A 26,069-nucleotide genomic window follows, 5' to 3' on the forward strand; every position below is an offset into this window, starting at 1 on the left:
CTTGCTGAAAAGAAAAGTGTTTAATAAAGACAGCAGTCTTCATACATATGAATGCACAATAATATTAAAATAAATAAGAAACAACACAAAGTGAAAACGTCGTCGGAAAAAACATCGTGGGAGAAAAGAAAGTGTCGCCGTCCTAAAACATCATCGTTGAAATTAAAGCCGTTAAAAAACTTCGCAGTTTAAAAGCATCGTCTAAATATATTGTGGTAAACACCTACAAATCATTGCATGACGATAAGGTCGCAGACATGCGTTTTTCAGGCTTTAAATGTTATAAATGCATATTTGAATAAGGATTTTGAGCCCAGGAAGAAATGCGGAATAGTTTTGCATTTGTATTTCATATTATTGAGGTAACTAATGTATTTTTGATGAATAAGTAAGAAGAAAACTTAAGCATTCAAAAACTGAAAACGCTGATTAAACCTACTTATTAATATAATTTTAAGCTTAATTAACCTAATAAAGGTCTTTAATTAAGTAAACTCTGTTATAAAGTTTTATTAATATTTTTTCATGAAAAATACACTTTTTTCTTTCAACTTTGTTAATATGATATTTTTTTAGTGAAATTTAAATCTTGTTTTATTTAACTTCATTCATTTTTTAAGTGTCATTGACATTTTCACGAACAGCTTGCAGTTAATCGTTTGGATGCTGATTTGTTAGTCATGACGAAATATATCAGATACATAATAGTTCAGTAAAATATTTAGATATATTGAGCGAGTCAAAGCACACTACCACAATCTATTTAAAGGAAGGGATGCCTTTAAGAAAGATTTTCTCAGAAACTGCCTTGTATTGACGTTATACATTAAGAAACACGAAAATCTCATGCAGCAAGCTCATTCCTCGAGTCAAACTACCAGTGCTCAGCGATTTTATTTCTCGGTTACTATTGCCGGTAATTTCGGTAGGAGAGCATTAACGAAAACTAGTTAGCTTTTACATGTCATTAGGAGGACTCGAATTTAAAAATATTCCTTATTTCTTTTTGCCCTCAAAAATCATTATGCGAATATGCAAATACAAATTTTAAAGCCTGAAAACATATTTCTGCGATGTTATCGTCATGCAATGTTTGTGGACGCTTTATTTTTTAACATGATGATCTTTTAACGAAGATGATGTTTCAGAACTGCGATCTTGTCTCCTTGCTTTTTTTTTTTTTTTTTTTTTCCCTCCCACGATTGGTTGCTCGACGACATTTTCACTTTACGTTGATTTCTCCGCGACGTGTTAGTCCGCGACGTTTTCGGCGGTTACCCCATATGCGTGCGTAAGGGAAAGAAGACCACGAAGTTATCTTTCCTCTTACGCACGTGGTTCTCGTGCCATATTCAAATAACCTAATTGAACTTTTCAGAACTCTTCCCCAGTTTCCTTTAAATGGTTGATCACCAAATGACCAATTAAATGTTGGACACTGTTGTTTATCAGGATTACTGTTTGTTACCCTAAAGGCTAGAATATAAATTATTTCCACATCCTTAAAACACATCGCGACGATTCAATGTTAGTTTGATGTTATTTCAGCGAATTGTGCTGAAATATATATTTTTAGATAGTAAACAGTTCAACTAACAGAACCGTTTTAATAAAATTAATTTAGATTAAATTTGCTTTGTTTCGATGCATGCATCATTTCTTCTTTGTTCAGTAGGATTTTACTTGAAAGATAACTTCAGATTTGAAATTTTTTAATGAGAAAAAAATCATTTTTTATCTAATTATTTAGACACTCTGTAAAACAAAGTTGTTTTCCAGAACAAGAACAAATTATGCATTTTATTTCAGTTTTAAAAACATTGTAAGTGATTATGAGATACACGTCTATTGCTAATATTTTCAATACAAAGTGCAGTTATAGAAAATATGCCTTTATCCTTGTAGGATAACTCACCCACGTTTTGCGGACTCAACTAAGTAAGCTTGGCCCATATTCATCTTAATTTCTTCTTATTTGCGGCTCGGCCGGTTCTTATGGTACTCCACCTTCTGAATTTAATTGAAACATGAAAGATATATCGTGGTTAGTGAAAGGTTAAGTTACAGTTGTTTATGTTTTACTTTTATTTGGTATCGTTGCGAATTATATGGACGGGTTATCGAATTGATACTTCCTGTTTTCATGTCATCCGGAATGAATTCCAGTTAATTAACCATATAAGCTATAATTCTAATTCCTATTATTATTTATATTTCAATTAATTCAGTTAAGAATGTCACAAGCAATATGACACATCACCCAGTCAAAGGGAATTCTGCTTGTAATTACGAGTGTTCTACTTTTACTAGGGGACGCTGCAAACCCCCTCCATTAGCACATATCAAATTCGTAATTTATTTATTATTGACGCTGTCTAAAGTTTTTATTAACCGTATAACGAATCCACATTTCTAGTTTTTTCGTTTCTTGTTACTCATAACCAGCTGTATCCCTTTAAAAACGTAATGAACTTAAGAAAAGATCAATATCTTTTCTTTCTTTGCTGGATATGAAGAAATAAAGTGGTTTCAAATTCATGTGGGATTTCGTAATTGGTTAACATTTAAGAATTCAAAGTGTAATGAAACGTTCCTTCAAGATATCGCAATCGTCAGCTCTTTGCCAAAAGACTAGTTTTTTCTGTATGATGAAATGAAGAGGGAAAGTAAAGGGATGTAAAACATCGCGCCGAAAATTACTAGATTTCCGGAAACTTTCCCTCAGTTTCGTAATGCTAGTTAGTATCCCATAGAAATGTTCCGAAAATTTCTTGAAGAAACTATTTTTACGGTTCTATCATTTCTAAGAAGTTAATGCACACTCATATTGCAATTTGATTGCACCATTGATTAAAAAGTTTAGAAAATGTTAGAATCATAACGAAAACTAGCTAAGCCATAATAAAGCATGTAGAACCATAACGAAAACTAGCGTCTAACGTCCTAAATTCAGGTACCTAGTGACAGCTGAAACCTTAAAGTTTTGCCTCCCGCTAATTCTGTTGCTACTGGTTTCGTTAAATTCTAAAAATTTGGCCATTCCTAAATTTTTTTCCTCGATGGTTCACCTTGCGCCCGTTTCGGCCCCAGAGCTTGCATTAATTCTAACCCAAGCCCTGCCTTCTATTAAAGTTTGTGAAATGTTGAACGATCTTGCGCGTGCTTTAATTTGCATAACCTTGTAGTCTAAGCGAATATATGTGACATGATTCAAAACGGCGATAGGGCAAAGAATAAATTAAACTTGACTATTCGTAAAGCTTGTTAATATATTTTGTTTAATATAACTTTTGAAATTAATACACTTACATGTCCAGTATTTTTAATTTTGTAACGAATATTATTTGTATTCGGTATTATTATCAGATTTATGAACATTCTGATTATCCGATATAGATAATTCGACCACAGTATGTTTTTCAATATTTTCAGTTTCAACACTCTGGTGACAGCGGACTTATTTATCTTTATATATATTTATAAGCAGCATAAAATTGTTAAAGAAAAGCACAACTTTAAACAATTCTTTGGTACTTAGAATTTTTTGATGTCACCGGTTTTGAATGCGTAAATGGAATAAGTAAAATCAATGAACATTTTGTCAGAGCTGATAACTTTTGAGATTTTTACATGCATGAATCGGTACCTAATAATTGGGAACATTTATTTTCACAATCTTTGTTTTAGTCACATATTTCCAATAACGGAAGTATTTAAAATTACGCAGTTATTCATGTTTTGGCAATGTCAAATTTTAAAAATATCATTCTGGACAAATCACGAATTCAAACTTTTATTGCGCTCTTAAAATTAAAAGAAGTTTAACTCATACGCAAAAAAAAAAAAAAAAAACTGATCGAAATAATTTCAAAATTTGTAGTTTTTTACGTTATGTTTTAACTTGCCTCGAAAAATCAGTTAATTAAGTAAGAATAATTCTACAATGAAGCTTGAACGAAGTGCAGCAAAGAAACTGCATAATCTAATGCGTTGTAAAAATAAGTGAAGGGCTGTCCACATCAGATTTATTTTATAATGCATTTGCCTACAACACATAATTACTCATTTATGCATAAATTATGACACCGTTAATTTAGTCTACGTATTCGTAGATTGTAAACAACTAAAAAACTTGTTCCTGGAACCCAATTCAGAAACCTTCGATTTAGGCTATTTTCTCGTGGGCTGTTTCATTGTTGGTTATCTTGTCGTGCTCTATTTTGTCATTTCGCAAGGTGGCTAAAGATTTAGTTATGCTCAGGGGGCATCCGCGGAAATTGTTGCAGATTAGTTTTCAAATAAATTAATAATTAAAAGTAAAAGTAAACAGACAAGCAAAAGTAATTCCGAAAGAAAAGTAATGTCCGATACGAGTATGATTCTCTTTCTAAGTTATTCAATATCAGTTCGTACGAATATGATTCTCTTTCTTAAGAATTATTCTTTTTCTTAGTTATTCAATATTATTCTTTTTCGATTTCTCTTTCTTCTATTCTCTTTCTCTCTTCTTCACTTCGTTAAGAATGCTAGAGTTTGCTGAAAGTTTCCTCAACAAACACGTTTTTCTTCCGTACAATAATACACCGCGAAGCTTGAACGTCTTAGTTCTTGCCGTACAAAATTGAACGTCATTTCTGGGGAAATCAGTTACATTGGCATACAAGGCCTGTTGTTCAGTACATATTATTTTCTTTTGTTACAAGATATTTTTAACAGCACAGTATTGCATATAACATAAATCAATACTATATATAAGTGAAATTATATTGTATGTATATGTTACGGTGAAACACCGAAATCTGGGGAATGTCGACATTCACCGGTGAATGTCAACTTTCACATAGTCGCTTGGTGTATGTCCGAAATATTTTCCAAATACTCTTATTTCTGACTTACACCGGTAAATGTCGACATTGACCACGTACTAATGGTGAATGTTGAATATATAAGAATATTATATTTTCTTCTCCGTAGTTCAGTCGCGAACAAACGCACTTGAGACTTAAAATAAGAAATTAAGAATATAAGAACTTAAAACACACAGTACATTCAAAATGAGAAAGAAAAATAATAGAGTTAAAAACTTACTAAATTATGTGATTCAAATCGTATTTATTGCAACAACTTAAACTATAATGACAGTTTGAATTGCACAAGAGACCCTTGCTTTTACAACTGCATTTATTTGTGAAACACTTCCTTTTGCAATGATAGCGTGTACATATACTCCTCTCTTTTCGACCTACACCAGAGCATATCTGTGATTGTCGACATACATCGGTGAGGGTCTGAATGTACAAGAATGTAATGCAATACTCGATCTTTCACCAACTACGTTGGTGAATGCTGACATTCTCCGGTGAAATTCGACATTCTCCAATTTCGGTCTTTCACGGTAACATATACACATATATGCATTTGGCAGTGCATTAAATGAATACTACAATTGGTGTATAAATAATTCAAATGTGATATATTTAAGTGATGACAATCAATGTGGAAGAAATATTTTTACACTACAGAAATATATAAATAGATAGATAGATATATTTTGCAACATTGTTATTGGTATTTCATGTGTTAGGCTGGCATATTTACTATATTGGAATGAACACTTATATTACGAAAGTTAGATAACTGTATGAACAATGTATTACACCGGATGAATACAAATATTTGTATATGTCAAGATGTTGAATCGATGGAACAAAGATTTTTATAACAAAAGAGTTAAATAACTACATATATGTAAAAAAAAAAGATAATACTTATATATAAAATTAAACACTTATATAACAGGAGCTGAAAAAGTAATTTAGCTATTTTGGGAATGACTGTGATGAGAGCTGTTCCAGGTTACTTCGTTTTTGCAGCGCAGAAGGTAGTGATAGCATGTAGTTTCTATAGAGCAACATTGTTATTTTCAATATTATTCCACCACGCTGCGCAAAACATGGGTGCTGGTTTTTGGCATTCAAAGTAATAGTGGTCTGGACTGCCCACTTTCCCGCAGTCGCAGATGTCTGTGTTGGATAGACCAAACCTATGCAAATAGGCTTTGTACGCTCCATGTCCTGTTAGGAAATGTGACATGCTGCCAGTTTTGCTCTGCAGTTCCATGCTTACACTTGGGAGCATTGCATGTGTACGTCGACCCGTTGTAGCATCATTTCAGCGGGTTTCCGCTGTTTTATAAGAAGTTTGCATGTGGAATGCTTTAGCAGCGAGGTTGGAAGTGTTGTTGGGCACTGAAGTAAGGATGCACTATTGGCAGCTTCTTTAGCCACAACGTCTGCACTTTCATTTCCTAGTATTCCTATGTGCGCTGGCACCCAACAGAGTACAGGACGAAAAGGTATAGGGATACTAAGGATAGTTCTCTGTATTTTGTTAACCAGAGGGCTTCCGCTGTGCATGCTTGAAAGTGCTTGGAGGCTTGAGGCGGAGTCCGTATAAATATGAATTTGATTAAGACCATTCCTACTATGATATTTTGTAAGCGTTTGAATAATTCAATATTAATTAGTTTATTTTTAATTACTTTAATTGCATTAATTACTTTAGCGTTTAGTTACGAATCAAGTACTTTTGGGTTTAGTTATTAATTACTTTAATTGCTTTAGTGTTTGGTTACTAGCCCATAGAAATGTTAGCTCAGAAGGGTTATTAGTCTCGAAACAGCATTTCGTAGCGTTACACGATAAATCGCGAATCACTTTTTGAATTTCCGTCACAAATATTATCGCCCTGTATTATATTTAAAGAAATTCAATAATGAACATTCTGCATGAATGTTGTACGTATATTTCTCGCATTGTGAAAAACGAACGCGTCAACAACCACCAAATTTTGAATAACGTAATCCTCCACCCGAATATGGGCACCTGAACGCCCGAATTTTTTAATTTCGAATTCGTTTTATTATCTCTTTCATATTTTTTAAAACTTTAACGAATTTTCGTTTAACAAATTCAACGATTCCAAAGCGATCAATGCCAACACTGTACGAAAAAAAAAAAAAAAAAAAAAAAAAAAAAAAAAAAAAAAAAAAAATTATCTCCATTTTTTTTCAAATATTATTTTTAATTTTTTAACAAAGAATTTTTATTTCCATTGGCTTGAAAAGATTGTAAACTACTACGCCAATGAATGAGAAATGTGTTTATACTCGTATTCTAACTGTAAATCTTGTAATTTTAAAACTCTTTTTACACTTAAATTTCGCGGTTACAGCTAATATTCTAGAGTTGTGCATTTCAACAGAGCACACTGAAAGATTCAATGCAGTCGTTTAGTCTTGAAAAGAAGACATTAAAATATCTATTTTTATTTATTATATGTAAAAGCCTGTACGGAAGAAACCGCAGTGATAAAAGCTACAAGGCTTAATAAAAATACATCACTGTGGGGACAGAGCATAATCCACACAGACTATGAAAAATACAAATCTCATTATCTTTTATCACCCAGCACAATTTGACCTAATGGACACCGTCCATATAAACTCAGATTCTCCGGCGCAAAATGATATGCATTATACACTGATGGATCTAAGACAAAGACTGGCACAGGATGTGGATTCTGCGAATTAGATAAAGGCAACATTATCTTCTCCTGGAAACGAAGACTGAACGAAAGTAATTCAGTGTTTCAGGCAGAACTCATAGCCTTACACGCAGCAATCGTCCACAGTCGATAACTAAACACTAAAGCAATTAAAGTAATTAATAACTAAACCCAAAAGTACTTGATTCGTAACTAAACGCTAAAGTAATTAATGCAATTAAAGTAATTAAAAATAAACTAAAGTAATTAATATTGAATTATTCAAACTCTTACAAAATATCATAGTCACCGTTTTGAAAAGAGTTTAGAGGAAAATGCATTGAAGTTAGCTCCGGGCGACCGTAAACCTTCGTAGTATTTGCTTCTCTGTTGTTTTAAAGAAATTCGCTCTGACTATTTATTGTAAAAGAATCATAGAAATAGGAGTTAAGGATTCTAGAAGAAATAGAGATTGATTTCGAGGAATCATTTTTTGTATCGCTTCAGTTTTAAAATTAAGTATATGTAAGTTCTCTGATTTTAGACGAAGTCCAGTATATATACTTGAAATCGATGGATAGTCTTTAATAATACCAGTATTGTACTGACAGAATTAAAAGTCTAATCACTTTAATTATATTAATTCATAGTCTGCAATGCACACAAATAGTTCTTATATTATGTAACAAACATTTCATAACAAGTATGATATTAAGGGTAATATTTTTAAGCATAATTCTCAGGACCTTTTCTCTCGACCAGTAAGACAATCCACAGGGCAGCTTAGTTTTGAAAAGCTCTGAATATGAATATATTTTAGTGATCAAAAAATCCTTGAACTCAGTCAGTTGACAGAGAAAATTAAAGATATATTTTTTAGCATTGCGTGACAAGTTCTTTCGCCAAGTGTCATTAAATCAGAAAAGCTGGAAATTTATAGCCGCGGAAGTTAGATATCGATTGAGCCGACGTAGAAGTGCTCCAAATGGTAAAATATTACTGTGCGACTTCATGTTAAGAATGAAAATTTATAGTACTTATCCATGATTTAAGTACATATTAGTACATGTCCTCCGTCACGTTAAGGATTAGCTCTCTATCGAAAAAAGAAAAGACAAATTGCTAGCAGAAATTTTTGAGCTTGCAGATTCATTTTAATTATTAAAAAAAGTAAATAATATACTTTATGGCATCAGCAAATGCATTTCGAAATTAAATAACGTATTTTATGAGGACAAAAAATGCACTAAAATAAAGAAAATATTATTTTAAAGTTTTAATTAAGCATACTTTGCAAATCAGATAGAAAAACCACATTAAGCATCGAATTATGAAAGTAACGATCAAATTGTAAAAGTGATGCTCAATGATTATTTGCATACAAATATATGCATTTTTATTTATACCTCGAAGAAATACTTAATAAATAAGGAAAAGAGACTAAATTATTATTATTATATATTATCAAATTTTGTTCCGTTTGGTAAATTTTCTCTGAAAACTTCGAAAAATTTCATAATAATTTAAAAATTTAAAAGAAGTTAGTTATTTAATGATTTATTAAACACGTTGGAATTATTTGAAAGAAATGTCAAATTAAGAATATAATATTGAGCTGTTAATATATAAGAGTTAGAAAGGGTAAGCAACAAAAATGTCCTACAGGTGTGGAGATTTATTTAATTTACTCAATAGTTAATTTTATTTTGTAGCGACCTTTCCTATCGCTTTTGCTTTCCACCCACGCTTTCTTTTCAGAATGATATTTCAATTTTGCAAAAGTAGGGTTATGCAAAAGTAGGGTAGAAAGATACAATTTAAGCTGGTGTCTGAGTTATTTCAGATAGAGTGTGTTTTGCCTTTCGTTGAAATTTCAAGCTTGTTACTTTACGGTCATGCATATTAATGATAGGGCCAGCTCGCGTTAATTACTTTTGTGCAGCTTCGGCTGATTATTCAACTTATTTTTAATTTTACATTACTATTATTTTGAGTTACAGCCAAAAGTATTGGCTGTGATTTGTAAACAGCAGGAGTGCTGACTGTAAATCATTTCTTGATTTGAATAAAAAGGTCTTTTGGCCCTTCACGTGTTTTGTTATTGATATAGTTTGAAATTAGCGAATATAAGCTTCACAGTTCAAGTAAAGATCTTGCCAACAAAGCAACTTTAATTTAGCTAGGATTTTACACTGATACCAAACCTCGGATTTCAAATAGAGAAATAACTGCAAAGTTGAAATTTCGCTTTGCAATATTACCATTATTGCTTATATATGTTTTGATAAATATTTAGTAAGAAAATTTAAACTTTAGTTAAAATATTTTTTTTTTATTCTGTGCTTAAAAAATTTCATTTTGCTAAAACAAAATTAAAGAAAATTATGGGCTGTCAGCTGTTTTCAGATCATCCATTCGGTCCGCACGCAATCTGCATCTGAGACCATTGACGTAAAAAATTAGTTAATTACACATAGAAGCAATCTTTATACCACACTCATGTCCATAAATTAAGGATAATGCAAAATCAGGCAAAGGAAGAGTTAGAAGCAAAACAAATTTAACTTATTTGTAAAGCTTATTTATTAAACAAAAGGTAAAGAGCAAAAAAAGATGCTATATGCTTGATATTATTAAAAAAATTAGCCATTTTTTCTGCCTGGAGCAAATTAAAAAAAACACCTATTTACAAAAAACCAATATTACATGGTTTGTATGATTGTTAATACATTGTATGTCTCCCAGACGATGTAATACAGTCCGTACAAAGCCTAGGCATGCTGAGTATCAAATTATCGATCTGATCTTGGGGGATATTACATCACTCAAAAAGCAATGCACTCCGAAGTTCCGGTAGATATGTAGGAGGAGGTTGACGGGCTGCAACTCGTCGGCCAAGCATATCCCACACGTGCTCTACTGGATTCAAGTCCGGTGAGAATGCTGGCCAGTCCATACGGGTGATATCCTCCGATTGAAGGCATTCGTTTACGATGTTTGTACGGTGAGGACGGGCTTTGTCATCCATAAACACAAATTGTGCTCCCATGGCGCCCCAATTTGTTGTTCCAGAATGAAGTCCCGATAGATTTGGCTTGTCATGGTTCCAATTTGAACATGCAGGTCAGTTCTGGAACCCAGAATAATTCCACTCCAAACGAGCATACCTGCACCATCGTAACGATGTCGTTCAATGATATTTTCTTGGTGATAACGGGTACCTGGAGCTCTCCATATGAAAGTCCGGCGAGAATCAGACTGCAAGCTAAACCTGGACTCGTCCGAAAACATCACACAAGCCCACTGTTGCCGTGTCCACAATGCGTGCTCTCTACTCCAGGCTACCACAGGCGACAGTGAGTTGCAGTAAGTGGAACCCATCTGACAGGTCTACGAGCATATAGGCCAATCTGCCCTAAGCATCTGTACACGGTCTGCCTTGAAATTGTCGTACCAGTGGCTGAAGAGAGCTGACGAGACAGGTCTGAGGCTGTGCTCCGCCTATTTCTTTTGGCAGTAACTGCCAAATACCGGTCCTCACTCGGCGTTGTAACTCTGGGGCAACCTGTGCTGTAACGTCTGCTCACATTACCATCCTCTTGGAATCGTTGCCAAAGCCTGGAGATGACACTCTGGGCAATTCCAAGTTAGTCTGATACTTCCAGTTGAGTACGCCCACATTCCAGACGGCCGATAACTCTACCACGTAAAAAATCATCCAAATGCGTCCTTTGTGTCATAACTATTGCACTGAAATGCTTATAAAGCGGCTGCGAACAATTTTACTTCTTTGCCTGCATTCCTTATATATCACTCTGTTACACTCTCGTCATTGTGACGTACCATCGGTGTCATCTGGTTACTTCCTGAAATTAGCATATGATTCTTGAAGATGTGTGTAGTGATTTTACAGGTGATATATTTATTTTAGAGTTCGATTTCCGCGTGACGAATTATCCTTAATTTATGGACATGAATGTAGTTTAGGAAATCTAACATATGTTGCGTTTTATTGGATGCCTTTTTTTCTTGCAAAGCAAAATAAAAACCTTAGAAAATGGCGCTTTAAGGATGGCACCCTTCAACAGCCATTGCCAAGCTCGACGATGAACCCCTCCCTACCTTTAATCTAATAACTCCGCAAATGAGAAAGTTTCATTTCATAACAATTCCATGATTTGAAGCTAAGAGGAAATCCTTCTTTTGCTCCAGGGCTTCATAATGAAATTAATGGCAATTCGTTAATACAAGGCTGCGCTCTCCTTCAGCGGATGTTCCTTCTAACCAAAATACATATCGTCCACAAAAGCCCTTGTTAACCCTTTATTTTCGCAACCGTTGGTGGCAGAAATGTTTTTTCATTTACAAAAGTTTTCTAAATGACGCAAATATTCATAGTTTGGCATTTTTAACTAAAACAAAGAAATTAAAAAAATTACGAAATCTATATCCCTCCGTTCTGTATACTTATATTAAATAAAACCTGATAATCATTATAGAAAAAAAAGAGTACAAAATGTTTGACAAATTTATAACTATAGTTAGTGGTCAAATTCAAGAGCGTACATAGACTGAAGAGAGAAATGTTTGCATCTGTAATTAACTAAAAGTAAAATGTCGGTTTATCATTTTTATGCATAATATAGTGAAAATGTTAATCATTATAACTTGATCTCTTTTATGTTTTCATACAAGAGATCTCATTCACAGAATTTTATGGAATTCGTGTTCTGGAAAATTCTGGCACGCTTCGGTATCAGTGCATAGCTCACTCGTAGCATCATTTGAGTAATTTAAAAATGAAAAATATTTCTATCTTAAATTTTATGTGATTATTAGATTATAATTCTAAAGTGCGACTATAAAACTTCATGAGAATATCAATAATTTTAAAGTCTAAAAATTTATAAATCACTTATGTGAAATTTTTTCGGTATATCAGCTGTAACAAAATTATAAATTAAAAATGTTATGCTGTAGTAAATCATAAAAGAATTGTATTTAAGGGTAAAAATCAACTTTGACTTATTTTGTTTTATTTATTGATCGACCTTTCGAGGCAAATTAAATATGACGTCAAACATTCCAAATTTTGAACCTGAGCAGTACAGTTAATTTTTGACGTTCGGGAGTAACCTTCCGTACAAAATTCGTTTAGTAATAAATTCATCATACAGATACTTAGTAATGAATATATAGTGAATGAATAAATATGAAAATATCTTTAAAAAACTGTATTTTTATTTTAGACTGTTTACTAAAATAAATGATGCGTTAAGTTGTTCAGAAGCGTTTACAATTGAGTATCATTTTGTGATTTAATTTTTGAATTAAGACGGTATTAATTCCCAAAGAAATGAGCCTTCTATCATGCTAAGCTGAATCACATCGATTCCAGCAAATTAATATCTGCCACAAATATTTTCCGCCATATATAATTCATTATTGTTATATTCTTATTTAACGACTATATGACCTTGGATCCTACAAATATTAAAATCTCTTTCTTGTTTGCTTTCATTTTTTAAATGATAGTTTCGTTTTAAAAAGTCATAAAATTATAAAAAAGTCAAAAATAAAAAACATAGAAAAATCATAAAATAAGACAACCAAAAATAAACCATAATAATGTAAAATTTTAATTACAGCATTTACTCACGTATTTTCTCTCTCTGTATTTTAGCACAAGGTTCTGAAAACATTTTTAATTATTCATGTAGTTTTCCTGTTTATCAAGGAGTTCAGAAAGCGTACTTTTTAAGTGGATTTGTATATTAATTATTTCGTTCTTACCAATTGATTTTTTCGGATTGTATTCGGATTTTTCGGATTGATTTGGAATTTGGGTGCATGGGCTTTGATTGATGAAGCAGTAATAGTAAAGACCCTCAAGAAAACGGGGATATCTGATGGTGGTTCAGAAGATCATGGCATGTGGGAAGACAGATTCAACGGCGACGAAAGCGATCAAAATGGTGAGGATGCCGACGATTTGCAAGCTGTAACAGATGACACAGATAGCAATTCTAGCAGTATTAAATGATCTCATGTATAGGAAATAGTAATTGTTAACAAAAAAGTTGAGTGAGTTTCAAGATACGAGAAATGGAAATAAAGATATCTCATTAGATATTGGTAATATCTCATTAGATATTGGATATATTATACTATTACAATAGTATGGATTCTTACTGGAATGTAGGTTTCTTTTAAGTAAACAATATCGTGACAGTTACCATTAGTTTATCCATGAAAACGTTTCATTTATACTGTAAACGCATCCTTCTGAAATTAAACTATTTACATAATTTCCTCTTCTCGTACTATAAAATTAGTAAAAAACCAGGAAATACAAGTAAATATGGTACAGTTAAAAGATTCCCCCCCCTCTTCTTTCTCAAGTCATATTGATTTCCACTAGATTTTACTTAAAGTCTGTTTTTACCCTAATTCTACTAGCTTATTTGATAATTTATAATGTAGATATATATATATATGTAGGATTCTAAACCATAAACAGTCTGTAATAACTACTCATATATATCATCTCCTTACTTATTTACAGTGTTAGAATGAGTAAAATAATTTCGCATGAGCCGAGGTCCGGAGGAAATGGTTCTTGTGAAGGTCGGCTGTTGGAAGCAGTACCATTCAGAAATCATTACTGTTACGTAGGAGAAATTGAATGATTTTTTAGAAGATTAAAAGTGAAGGAAATAGCAGCAAGTGCAGGGGGATCAAAAGCAACTGTTTCGCGTGATATACAAGAATATCAGACCGCTCTTCTCGTACGCCTTTCTCGCCAGGCGGCCTAAGGAATAAGGACCTAGAAAAATTACAAATTAGGCAGAACAAGCTTCTACGAGTCATCACTCATGCTCACTACTTCGTCTCTAACCGTACACTACATAAGGCCCTTAAAATTGAACCAGTGCTTCAGTTTCTTCATAAAATGAACGAGAACGTTTTCACCAAAGCCCGAAATTGCCCGCATGTGCAAAAGTTAAGGTGTTCGAGTACATCATTCTGTGCGAAGACAGTAAATTAAGACCTCTCGCGGCCCACCTCACCCGGGACTCTAACTTCCTGACGTAGTACATTTATTTGTTGTACATATCTCTGTATATAGTTACTGTATATTGTAAGTATTATCTTAATACTGTATACTGTTGCATTTTGTAATTGTAAATTTTGTATTTCATATTTTGTATTTTCTCTCACCATCTACTATACCTTTTATTGTATTCTGAATGTCTTCGAATGAATTCTGAATCTATCGGTGAATTTCTGTCCCTACTTTCTATGCATCCTCACGACACTTCATGCAGCGTCACCTTCTGCCTTAATGCTGCTGTGTTTATTGTTCTGTTTCTACCTAGTTCGGCTCCGCGATTTTTTTCACGGTCGCCTTCTTATCTGCACCTAAATCGTCTAATTTACTAACGGTCCATACTCACAACGTCATGCGGCCACTGGTCTTTAACTTACTGAGCAGGACACGTTGCGCTTCGCTCGATATCCCGGCGATGCATGTTCGGATCGGATCGGAACAAGAATATCTTCATATCAATTAAATTTATCTAAAATTTTTATCCTAACTTCTTTTTTAAAACAGTAATGCAGGTTAAATGATTTTGAATAGTGCCTTACAAGCCATATTTAGCTCCAAGTGATTATTATCTGTTCTTTAGACTTGCTTCATCACTCTAGCTTCATTATAAAGCCAATCGCTGGGATTCCAGCTATATTTCAGTATCATTTATTTCGAAGTAAAATAAATGATACTACAGTATAAAGCAGTATTTTTGAAAATATTCTTAAAAATTTTACATACTCTAAAATTCAGTATCTACTCTGCGATATTTAACGAAGGAAATTCTAACGCACATGTTGTTTGAGCCACTTTGTCGAATTGGTTTTAAGTAAATTTATGTTCATTTTTAAGATGTTTACCTGCAACTGCTACTTTAACGAGCATTTACTTTTCCAAAGTAATCGTCTTTTTATTAATTATATCCCTTTAACAGTTTTATGCGTTCTTTAATTCATTTATTAATGCTAAAGCTTTTTTGCTTTCTTCATAGTGAATTGCAAATATGGATGTAAAAGTTGTTGCAATATCTGTCTTTTTTTGAATCCCAACGAAAGGCCCCCGCTGATAAAATGATTTTACGGTAATTAAAAATCTAGGGCTGTTATTCAGTTCTTTTTACTTCTTTGAAAGATTTTAATATTTTCAATTAAGTCTGAGTTAAACAGAAAGTGAAAATAATAGGAATTTTGCTTAAAACATTCTTCTTTTCTAAACAGTATAGAGCTATCTGAATACTTGTGCATTTAGGAAGTTGTTTTAAGATCAAAACAGGAAAACATTCAATCTTATTTCCATTAATTTTTTTTTCATATAACGTCATTTCTGATGACTAAAACATAAAACAGTTCAAAGATGAAAAAGAAATACTTTACAGAAAGCTCACAATTTCCTTTAACCATTTTAAATTACTCAGTTCAACTCATCTGTGCTAGATATCCTCATCATTAATATGCGAGTATCTCGTATGTACAAAGGACGAGAGAATTTAAATCTATTGCAAACCCGATTATGTATACTTTATACACTTTTTTCTATGTTTTAATATTTAGATACCGGAATTCGTATGTAGTACATCGCATAATTCTTCTTAAATTAAAAAACGTTAGGATTACAAAAGCAATTTTGAAATGACTTTTCCTTATATTTTCATAATCTTATTTACCTGAATGTCGTAAGAGTATTTCTAATCCTGATTAGCAGATCGAATTACTTAACTATTTATTAAAATAAACAAAACTGATTAAAAAACTTGAAATTAATTTTTTTTAAGCTATGCTAAAATATATGCTGCCAAGTCGAACCGCTTAAAGAACCACCATAGATTAATTAGTTTATAGCACAGTGATTATAATTGATTAATCTTTGCTTTAATATTTAAATTAAAATGAAATCTAAAAAAAATAAAAGCTAATAACTCATTTTCCAAATTTCTATCCTAGCATTTTTGCCATAAAAAAACCTACCTCAACGCCTTGGATCTCAGTGCTTGTACAGCAAAGCGTTTATTGGTAAACAGTATAGTGTTAATACAAAGATAAAAGCATAATAAAGATAATTGCGTAATAAAAGTACTGCGGGTAACAGCATAATAATTAAATTGTGTAATAGCTTGGTTGCTAGATAATACACAAAAAACACAATTTAGTACTAATAGTAGCAATATCCAACGACTTCTCTTCTCCTCTCCAATAAACAACGAAAACATGACACAGCATTCTCCGAAGCAAATTATGTTCCAAAGCGAAAGCTTACAATAAGTTGTGAAAATTTTTAGATCACTTTTTGAAAATGTACTTAACATGCATAGATTAAATAATACTGAAATGCAATATAAAAAAGACAGAACTAGAATAGCTAAATTAAAAAAAAAAAATTATAAAAATCGCCATCATGAAGATATTCCGTGCTTCAGGAAAATAGAAAGTTTCTTTGAAATCATTATAAGCCGAAATACATGTTAATAAATGGCAAAATAACATGTTAATAAATACATGTTAATAAATGGCAAAAAGCTTAATACATGTTAATAAATGGCAAAATAGTTACCCTTAATTTACATAAGAAAACGTTTTTTTTTTTTTTTTTTTTTTCAGCTATCCAAAATGGAAAAAAAAAACGACAAATGAGAGTAGATTTTATATAAAAAAGGGGGGAAGAAATAACGCTAAAGGGAAATTGGTATGATAAGAAACAGCCTCACAGAAATAACACGTGGCATACCCTTTCACCTTCTAAATTTATAAGATAAATTTTTAAATTTTTCAAAATAAAACGAAAGAAATCTCAAATGTTTCACATTTTCACGGTTTCCCAAAAGAGTTTGTTAAGGTTTTTTTACGCTCTCGCTGAGCTCGCAGTCTAACAGTCTGCTATTGCAGTCACTCCTGCAAACCCCTTTTATGTTTTTATTTTTATATTTTCTTTTTATCTTTTTAGCTGTATTGTTAAGCATCGTTTTCTTCGCACTTACGCAGCATGCAGTTCAACAACAAAGTAAAAAATTCTAAAAGCTGCATTGCAGCACGTATTTAGAATTCCCGATGCAGCCTTAAAGGTTGGCATACATTTTTATATTCGTTATCCCAAATGGAGTTAGCCAAGAAGAGCTATTAATATTCTTTCGGCATTTTGCGTCGAAAACTTTAAAAGTCTGAATCACTTTTCAAATTGTTGCCATCAAATATTATCGTCCTGTATTGAATAACGAAGAATCTGCATAAATGTATGTATGTTTCTCACATTGTGTTGAAACAACGGTACCTAGAGCCATCAAATTTTAAATAACGTATGTCTCCACCCGAATATGGCCATATGGGAGCCTGAATTTGGAATTTGTTTTATTAATTTCATATTATGTAAAGCATTTATGAATTTTTGATTACGGAACTCAACGATTTCAAAGCGAGAAATGGCAACACTGTACGGAAAAAATAAAATCATTTTTATCCCCAGCGCACGAGACTAAGTATCGGAAGCTCTGAAGATATGCTCTTTTTAAATTATTTTGCAACTTTAAAAAACGCCCCTTTAGTCATAATATGAAATATGAAAGCTTTCAGCTTTTTTTAATTATATTTTACTTACTTCAGTCTATTCTCAGTTCATCATATCAGTATTAAATTTTTTTAGTAAGATTGTTAACAGTTTTTTTTGTCTTTTTATTATTAACTTTTTACATGTTAACTTTCTTATTAAATATCTCCTTCTTCGCACTTATGTCACATAAAATTCGTTTCAACAGAAAAATCAGAAAATATTTAAAATCAGTATATTTTTGGAATTTCCGATAGAATCTTCAGGTTGTAATAGATATTTTTATGGTTACTATATTTTTTTAAACTAGTCGCCCGCACAACCAGCCGCCTGGAATAGTTATCATAAAAAAAGAAAAAGTATGTAAAGATTTTATGAGCCCAGCTAGCGTTATTTCATAAAAATATTGAATATTTCTAGTTAGACTTCTCAGGATTTTAATACATGTTTATTTAAATCAATGACAGTAAAACGTAAAATAAAAATTTATTAGGATCAGTATTTATTGCTTTGAAATAGCTTAGTTTGTTACTCAGTAACCTTCCAGGTTAAATTTGAAAGGCTGTACTTAATGGCAAAATTCTGGCGCTTGGATAATAAAATTACTTTATATCCGGTCGCGACAACACATTGCTTTCGTATAATAACACATTGCTTTGTTAATAAAACATAAATATCTTATATTTTTCCAAATGGCAAATCGAGAGCGTGAGATTTCCGAATCTCGCGCTCTGGAGATAAAAATCTTTTATTTCGAGCAGTGTTGCCACTGCACTTTTAAGTCGTTGAGTTTGTTAATCAAAAATTCATTAAAGTTTTACAAATATAAAATTAAAAAAATAAAACAAATTCGGGCTTACAAATGCACATGGTCGGGTTGAGAACCACGTTATTAAAAACTCAATGGCTCCAAGTACCATCATTTATTCACAGTGGGATTGATGTCACAGTAGGGTACAGACAGATTCTTCATGATTTAAGTTATTGAAAAATAATACAGGGCGATAATATCTGGTGGTAACAATTTGAAAAGTGATCCTGTTGCAAGCGTTGATAAACTACAAATAAAATAAAATAAATTTTACTTCCTCCATGGTAAAAATGAAATAAGGTTTTGAGTGAAAGAGCAGGACGATCTGGTACAACCCGTTCTTGAACTGAATGCATTCAATTAGTTATGATAAAAATTCAATAAGATTTTTTTACATCAACTTCTTGAATGACACAAAATGCACACCTAAATTTAAAAATTTCGCCATGCAGGTAATGCTGCTTTGCTACAGTCTAGTTAAATGTTATTTATTCTTTAAGATAAAGTGACCACATATTCTTCATTTGGGGGATAATGCTGCATTGGATCTCTTCTTCTCCAATTCCTCTAATTCTTCATTTGCTAAACCAGTCCAAAAATTATATATTTAAATACATTAAAACAGATGTTAATTTAATACTTGACGTCTGTTCTGTTGTGCCTCTTTGTCGAGTTTCGCATAGGTATTTTGTAGATCTTATCCGCTCGAGAACTGTTGGAATTCTCGAAAAATCGGAGGATCGCCAAGAAGAGAAGCACTGACAGTTTATTCTGAGTTCTGTTCTCATGGCTAAACGACTGGCGTTATAAGTGCTTGTAGTTTCCTTTAGTTTTGGTCAGTTTCCTTTGAAACGTCTTGAATGAAAGCATCCCTTTCTTACCCAGAAATACAATACTTAGACATAAAATTCCAATTAGTTCCTAAGACGTAGGTAGTGGTATTGACATTTGAGAAAAAAAAAATTATGTATACACCATATGACTTTCTTGTACGGAATAGTAAATTATATGAATTTTTTCTTGCATTTCATTTAAACTTATTGGACTGAATTAAATTTACTTCGTCGATAGCGCATGAACCACAATAAATGCACTCATTAAAATTCACTATATTTGTTTACCATAATGACAGTCTGGCCGTAGGTTCAGTTAACAGAATTAAATTTCATATATTTTTTAACTTATGTCTTATGTCTCATGTCTTATCACTTGGAGGCAATCGACCATTAACGGCCTTTACCAATTTATGATACTTGACTTTTAAATGCTTGAAGAATCGAGTAAGTTGTATCCAATAATATGAAAGTACTTGTACACATGTTGTGCTAGAAGTCAGAGATTACTAGCGACGGAGGCTCCTGTGCCGCCGTCCGTAGAATAAGTAAACTTTGAACAAATGAGGTGGTCGTGTGGCTCCATCTATTAGTAGGGATCAAAAGCATTTTAGTTGCCTTCATTTTTTAACTCAGAATGCACAAAATATATATCATCTTTAGAATTATCTAATTGTTGCCACATGTTCTATTTAAATACCATAATAAATCTAAAACGACGTATAAAAGAAACTAAGGAAACAAAAAGAAAGAAACAGTTTTTCGCAGACGATTCAGTATTTCTCATTCAATTCATTCAGGTTTCACTTCGAGACAAGACAAAAATGCACAAAACTCAAAATATTTGTATTGTAAATTATGAAGTAAATCTTAAACATTTATTTCCTCGAATAAATTCCGGAATGGATTAAGCATGATTTAATTTGCAATAATAAAAGATAGCGTTATCTTTGTTATTGGGAAGCTTTCTTTCTTTAGATTGGCAACAAATTTACTATTCTGCTGTTTCAAATGTAAACAAACATGGTCGCCATGGCAAAAATAATTAGGATTAGCGGCACTTAAACAACTTTTAAAATTTTGATAATTCTAAAAATATTGCATGCAGATTTACGAAAGGCACAAGAATCTTAACCGGGAGATAAGAACAACAAAATGCAATCATTTTTAAAGCAAAAAATGCACAATTTACAAACATATAAGAATAAGATAGATTTATATATATATACATACATACATATATTTATATACTTTTGGTGCGGCCGATTGCAACCAAAATACGAGGTGCACTTCTACATATTATAGAAATCCTATATACAAAATTTCAACGTTCTGAGGCTACTCGTTTTTGAGTTATGCGAGATACGTACATATGTAGGTGCATACGTACGTACGCACAGACGCCACGAAAAGTGCTCTTCAGAATTCATTTTAAATCAGTTTTATAATTTTTTGGGGAGAAAGAGTTCTTTAGTCTGTCCTTACGTACAGATGTCAGGCAAAAACGCCGTTAAATTGCATTCGATAGCGGTAAAATTGGATAGTTCCGTTGAAATATGATACCTGGAATTTTTCGCGATTACAATACTTCCTTTTTACTTGGCACAAGGAAGTAAAAATTCAGTAGTCATCAACGACGTTTGTTTGCTCAGAGATGTTAAAATAATATTTTTTCCCTCTATTTTGTGTTTTATGTTGCATGTTATAGTTTATAATAGACATAAGGTAAGAACTACTGCGAATATATGAGCTATTATGCTCTCTCATATATAAGCTAATTATTGTCAATAATTTTTCTGGTCTTAAATGTCTCCTAATATAACCGAAAACATCTGGTTTCTTTTTCAAAGCTGCGAAGAATAATTAATGGAAGATGCAGGCGACTCGATTGTAGGATTGTCATTTAATATTTGTCAGGTCTCAATGTCTCTATTAATTTTTCGCTCTGCCTAGTAGAAAAGCATAAATAAATACTACGTTTAATGAATACTTAAGCTGACACATTTTTTCAGCTACGCAGTTCGTCTTAGGCAATTTAAAACTTCCAAAACCAAAATAAGATAAAAGTGTAACTAAAACTAAGCTATCTAAAAAAATCTTTCAGAGTTCACAAAGTCAAAAAAGCGTAAGATTTTAACTAATGTCGTTATAGGAAGTTCAATTTAATTATTTGGTATTATATTTTATCTGCTTTTAATCCTCTTTAAGCAGTTATAATTTGGATTATAGTTCAACCATCTTGTTGTCAAACGATCCTGTGCTTAATCTTCTTTCACAACTAAAGTTGTATTTTTCATTTATCCATAACGTAAAGCACAGATTGGACAATATTTTCACTTTTAATGTATTTTTTGTAAAATTGAAAAATTTTATTTCCCTTTCGCCTTTAAGTGGAAAATGTGCTAATGCAAGATTTTAGTGAAATCGAAGTTACGTAAAGTGGGAAATTCATTTAAATTTGACTCTTATCTAAAATTATTTTATCATTATTCATAAAATTACTTGCTGAAAATACTGAAATGTAATAACGAAGCTGTTTTTTGTTCACATTGTTTTTTAAGGTATACCTGCTAAATCTTCCTTTTAACATTTAATTTCAGTGCAAACTTCACAGATTTACGAAGATCGCTTATAGAAGGATTTATTTCTCATTTATTTAGCATTAAATTATGAATTATTGAAAACTACGGAAAGACTATTACCAGTTTTTGAAGATGATATAATTATACATGCATTACGACGTGAATTTTTAATCTAAGATGCCAACGCCTTATTTGTGGATTCGTATTTAATTGTATGCGATATGTAATGATTTATTAGCAATAGAAAGAAAACAGATGGAAAGAATTTAAAAGTAAAATTAAGTATACGTAATATTAATAACAGCAAACTAAAAATATGTTTATAAACTTAACATTTTGCAAAGGATTTATCTTTTTGGAAAACAATGCTTTTAATGCTTACATTTTATTATTGTCAGCAAATTACAAATGTACCATGATAAAATAATTTGTAGGAAAAAGCAAATGTAAATGCTTTTCTCAATTTACATAACTTTGCTTTTACGAAAACCTTACATTAATACCTTCTCAGTTGAGGATGGGAAAAAATCAAAATAAGATTTTTCAGTTGTCCACCCTCTGTTTTAAGGAATGATAATTGAAGAATTTTGAATGGAGAAAATGATTTAACTTTGATATAGTTAAAGCTTTTAACTGATGTATATGATTCGTTTAAATGTTCTGTTTTAGTTTTAACGTTATAGAAATCTTTAAAATTGTTTGAGAAATTTGAACTTCAAGTGATTTGTATTAAATCATGTATAGCTACAGATTAAAGTACCAATACACGGTTTCACATTTGAATGATACAAATCATTATATCTCAATTTTAATGTCAGTATCTGGAATAACTAATTTTCTACACATTATATTTTTACATGCATTTCACTCAATTATATTGTAACAATGTGGTAATAAAAGTGATATCTTTTATTTTATGTTACAATGAAATTAAGTAAATAGTAATAAACTAATATCACAAAAAATATATGCATTGCTAAGCATATGAGCAATTTTCACTCATAAAAAAGAACTAAAGAATAAAAAATGTCTTTTTATTCACAAAGACGCCAGAACTCAAAAATGGCTACCAGGAAATCAATTTTAAAAACTCTTATTATTGCCTTTAATGGGTTTCTTTGTCTATTGAACTGAAGAACGCTCTGGAACACCTTCTTACCCTTTTCAAGAAAAGATGCTGAAATGAGTGAGAATTATGTCCATTATTCTATTTTTTATGCTGAATTTCCTCTAAAGAATTTATATATCCTCATGACACTTACAAATGGTTTGAAATGCAATCATCATATGATCATAATGAGGTGAATAGAACCAAAAGGAAATATTCAAGTAAAATATGTGGTTAGACTTCATATTTCAGACAAGCATTACAATTAAGTTCTTGTTCTGAGAAAATATTTGAAGGTCAAATTGTTATGCAAGATTTCGGCTTTGATATGGGCTGAAACGTTAATTGGACTAAAATGATTCAGCCAACTCAAAATACATTTCTACTTTCCTCTTCGCAATGCACTTTTACTTTAAATTGTGAAATCCTTTTTAGTTGTCTAATTATTTGCGTCTCTTGCAAAGGGAAATTGAAGTTATATTACTCAGGGAGTCAGCTTTCCCTTCCATTTTATTATTTTTGTTAAATTATTGTCTAATGAATTTCATTTTTACTCTAAAACAACAACAACGGAAAAAACACGAAATCAGCATTTCACTTTCGATGAAATTTTGAAATAAATTCATAAATTTTAGGGGAGAAAAAGTCTTGATTACAAAAATAAGATAATAAGACTAGCATATTTTAATTTCCATTCTAAGTGAACCTAAATTATTTGAAAAAAATTCAAGATTTGTGATGTCTAAAAATATAAAAATTTAACTAATCTTATTATAAAAAATTCTAGTTTCTATAAAAATATTGCTTAAAAAATAAGTTTTTTTTTTCCCTTTTTTTTCCAATTTTTCGGAAAATAGACACTTAGAAACATTGATATATTTGTAGTCATTTTTTGCCAGAAATTTGTCAAACATATGCATTGCAAAATTCTTATTTTAACGGCAGAGGTTATTGATATTCGTTGGAAAACGTGAGTAAACTTTTCATAGCGAATTCGCCCGAAATACCGTACATACAGACACCGGCGGCCAGCTCGCCCGAAAGCCTACGTCCATTTTCTACCTGGTGGTTTTCCCCATCACGTTAGTGTATGGCTGGCTCACTGGTTCCGGAAGTTGTTAAATGACATGCCAAAACATTTCTTTGAAGCGACTAAAAATAGCTCTCTTATTTATATGTACTTCCCCTCTCTTTTGTTCTTACGCACTTACTGGTGCACCTTCCCTCGTTCTGTATAAAATGGACCAACGTGCGAACGTGGAATTCTAAATCATGACATGGTGCATCAGGTAGTCGAACATTTCTAATATCCAAAGTAATTTGAACGCTGAACTTAAGTGCGTCTCGCAGGTAGTCTTCTCTCAGAGTATGTTAAACTTCTACATGTATTCTCAAAAATACAGAGCCACAGAAACGATTATTTTGAAAAAAAAAAAAAAAAATCGAAGTGAATGACCATGAACAATGAAATATCTAATGACGATAACTTCTTATAGACGACCTATCTAAAAGTGATTTGTACTTCTGAGGAAGTCTGTACTCAAAATCCCAATAAGTGAACTCAATAAATTCTCCAAGTGAACCATCGCCAGAAGAGACCAACATCAACACAAACCATGTATTACCGGGTATTAGGAGGAATTTCGCTGTCATTCCTAAATACAAAGACAAAAATTCTAGTGTTTTATCTGCAATGCTTAAGATTCGTAAAGCCGAGCAGAAACAATCTGATGTGGATACCATATGACTTGCTTGTACGGTCTGTTAAATTATACACATTTTTTCTTACACTTTATTTAAACTTCTTTCTTCAAGATTAATTTCTCATTCAATCAAGTTAGTTCTCACTTCGCGGCAAGGCAAAGATATATATAAAAACTCAAAACATCTTCATTAAAAATTGCAAAACACAGAAAAATCTACAACACGAAATACGGTTAAAAACCTATTTTTAGCAATTAGTTTCTAAGACAACATTTTGAATGCACAAAAACTTAAAGTTAACTTTTGGCTCTGCTGAGCAAAAAGACACTGAAGTTAGTGCGCCAAATGATTTAATTCATTGCACCACTAAGAATTTCAAATGTAAACAAATAACCGCTACGCTAGCAGTAGCGCCACTTATACTTTTAAATTATTCATAATTCTACAGCTGTTACATGCAGATTAACTAAACGGACAAAAACCTTGACCTAAACATAAGAATAATATAATTAATTCAGAAAAAATGCACAATTTACCGACATATAAGAAAAAGAAAACAGAGCTCGCTGAGCTTCTTATCGAGATAAGAGGGTGGGTGAATATATACACTGCTGGCGATCAAAATTGCAGCATCATGAAGGAAAGCTCAATACAAAAAAGATATTTATTTGCACACAAATAGTATGGCGTGAAGGCAAACTGATTAAATTTTAAGCATTTTGGAGGTTTACCCCGGGGGGGGGGTACGAAATTAGTAGAAACAGCTGTCACCTCTGGCTGCAGGTGTTTAATCATATTAGTATTAATGAAAAATGGTTTATGAATCAAAAATAACTTTCCAGAAACAAAATTTGATGCA

Source organism: Stegodyphus dumicola, chromosome 9 (assembly GCF_044657685.1).
Source record: "Stegodyphus dumicola isolate Sdum_Otavi_A_Nest chromosome 9, ASM4465768v1".
In the NCBI taxonomy this organism is placed as follows: Eukaryota; Metazoa; Arthropoda; class Arachnida; order Araneae; family Eresidae; genus Stegodyphus; species Stegodyphus dumicola.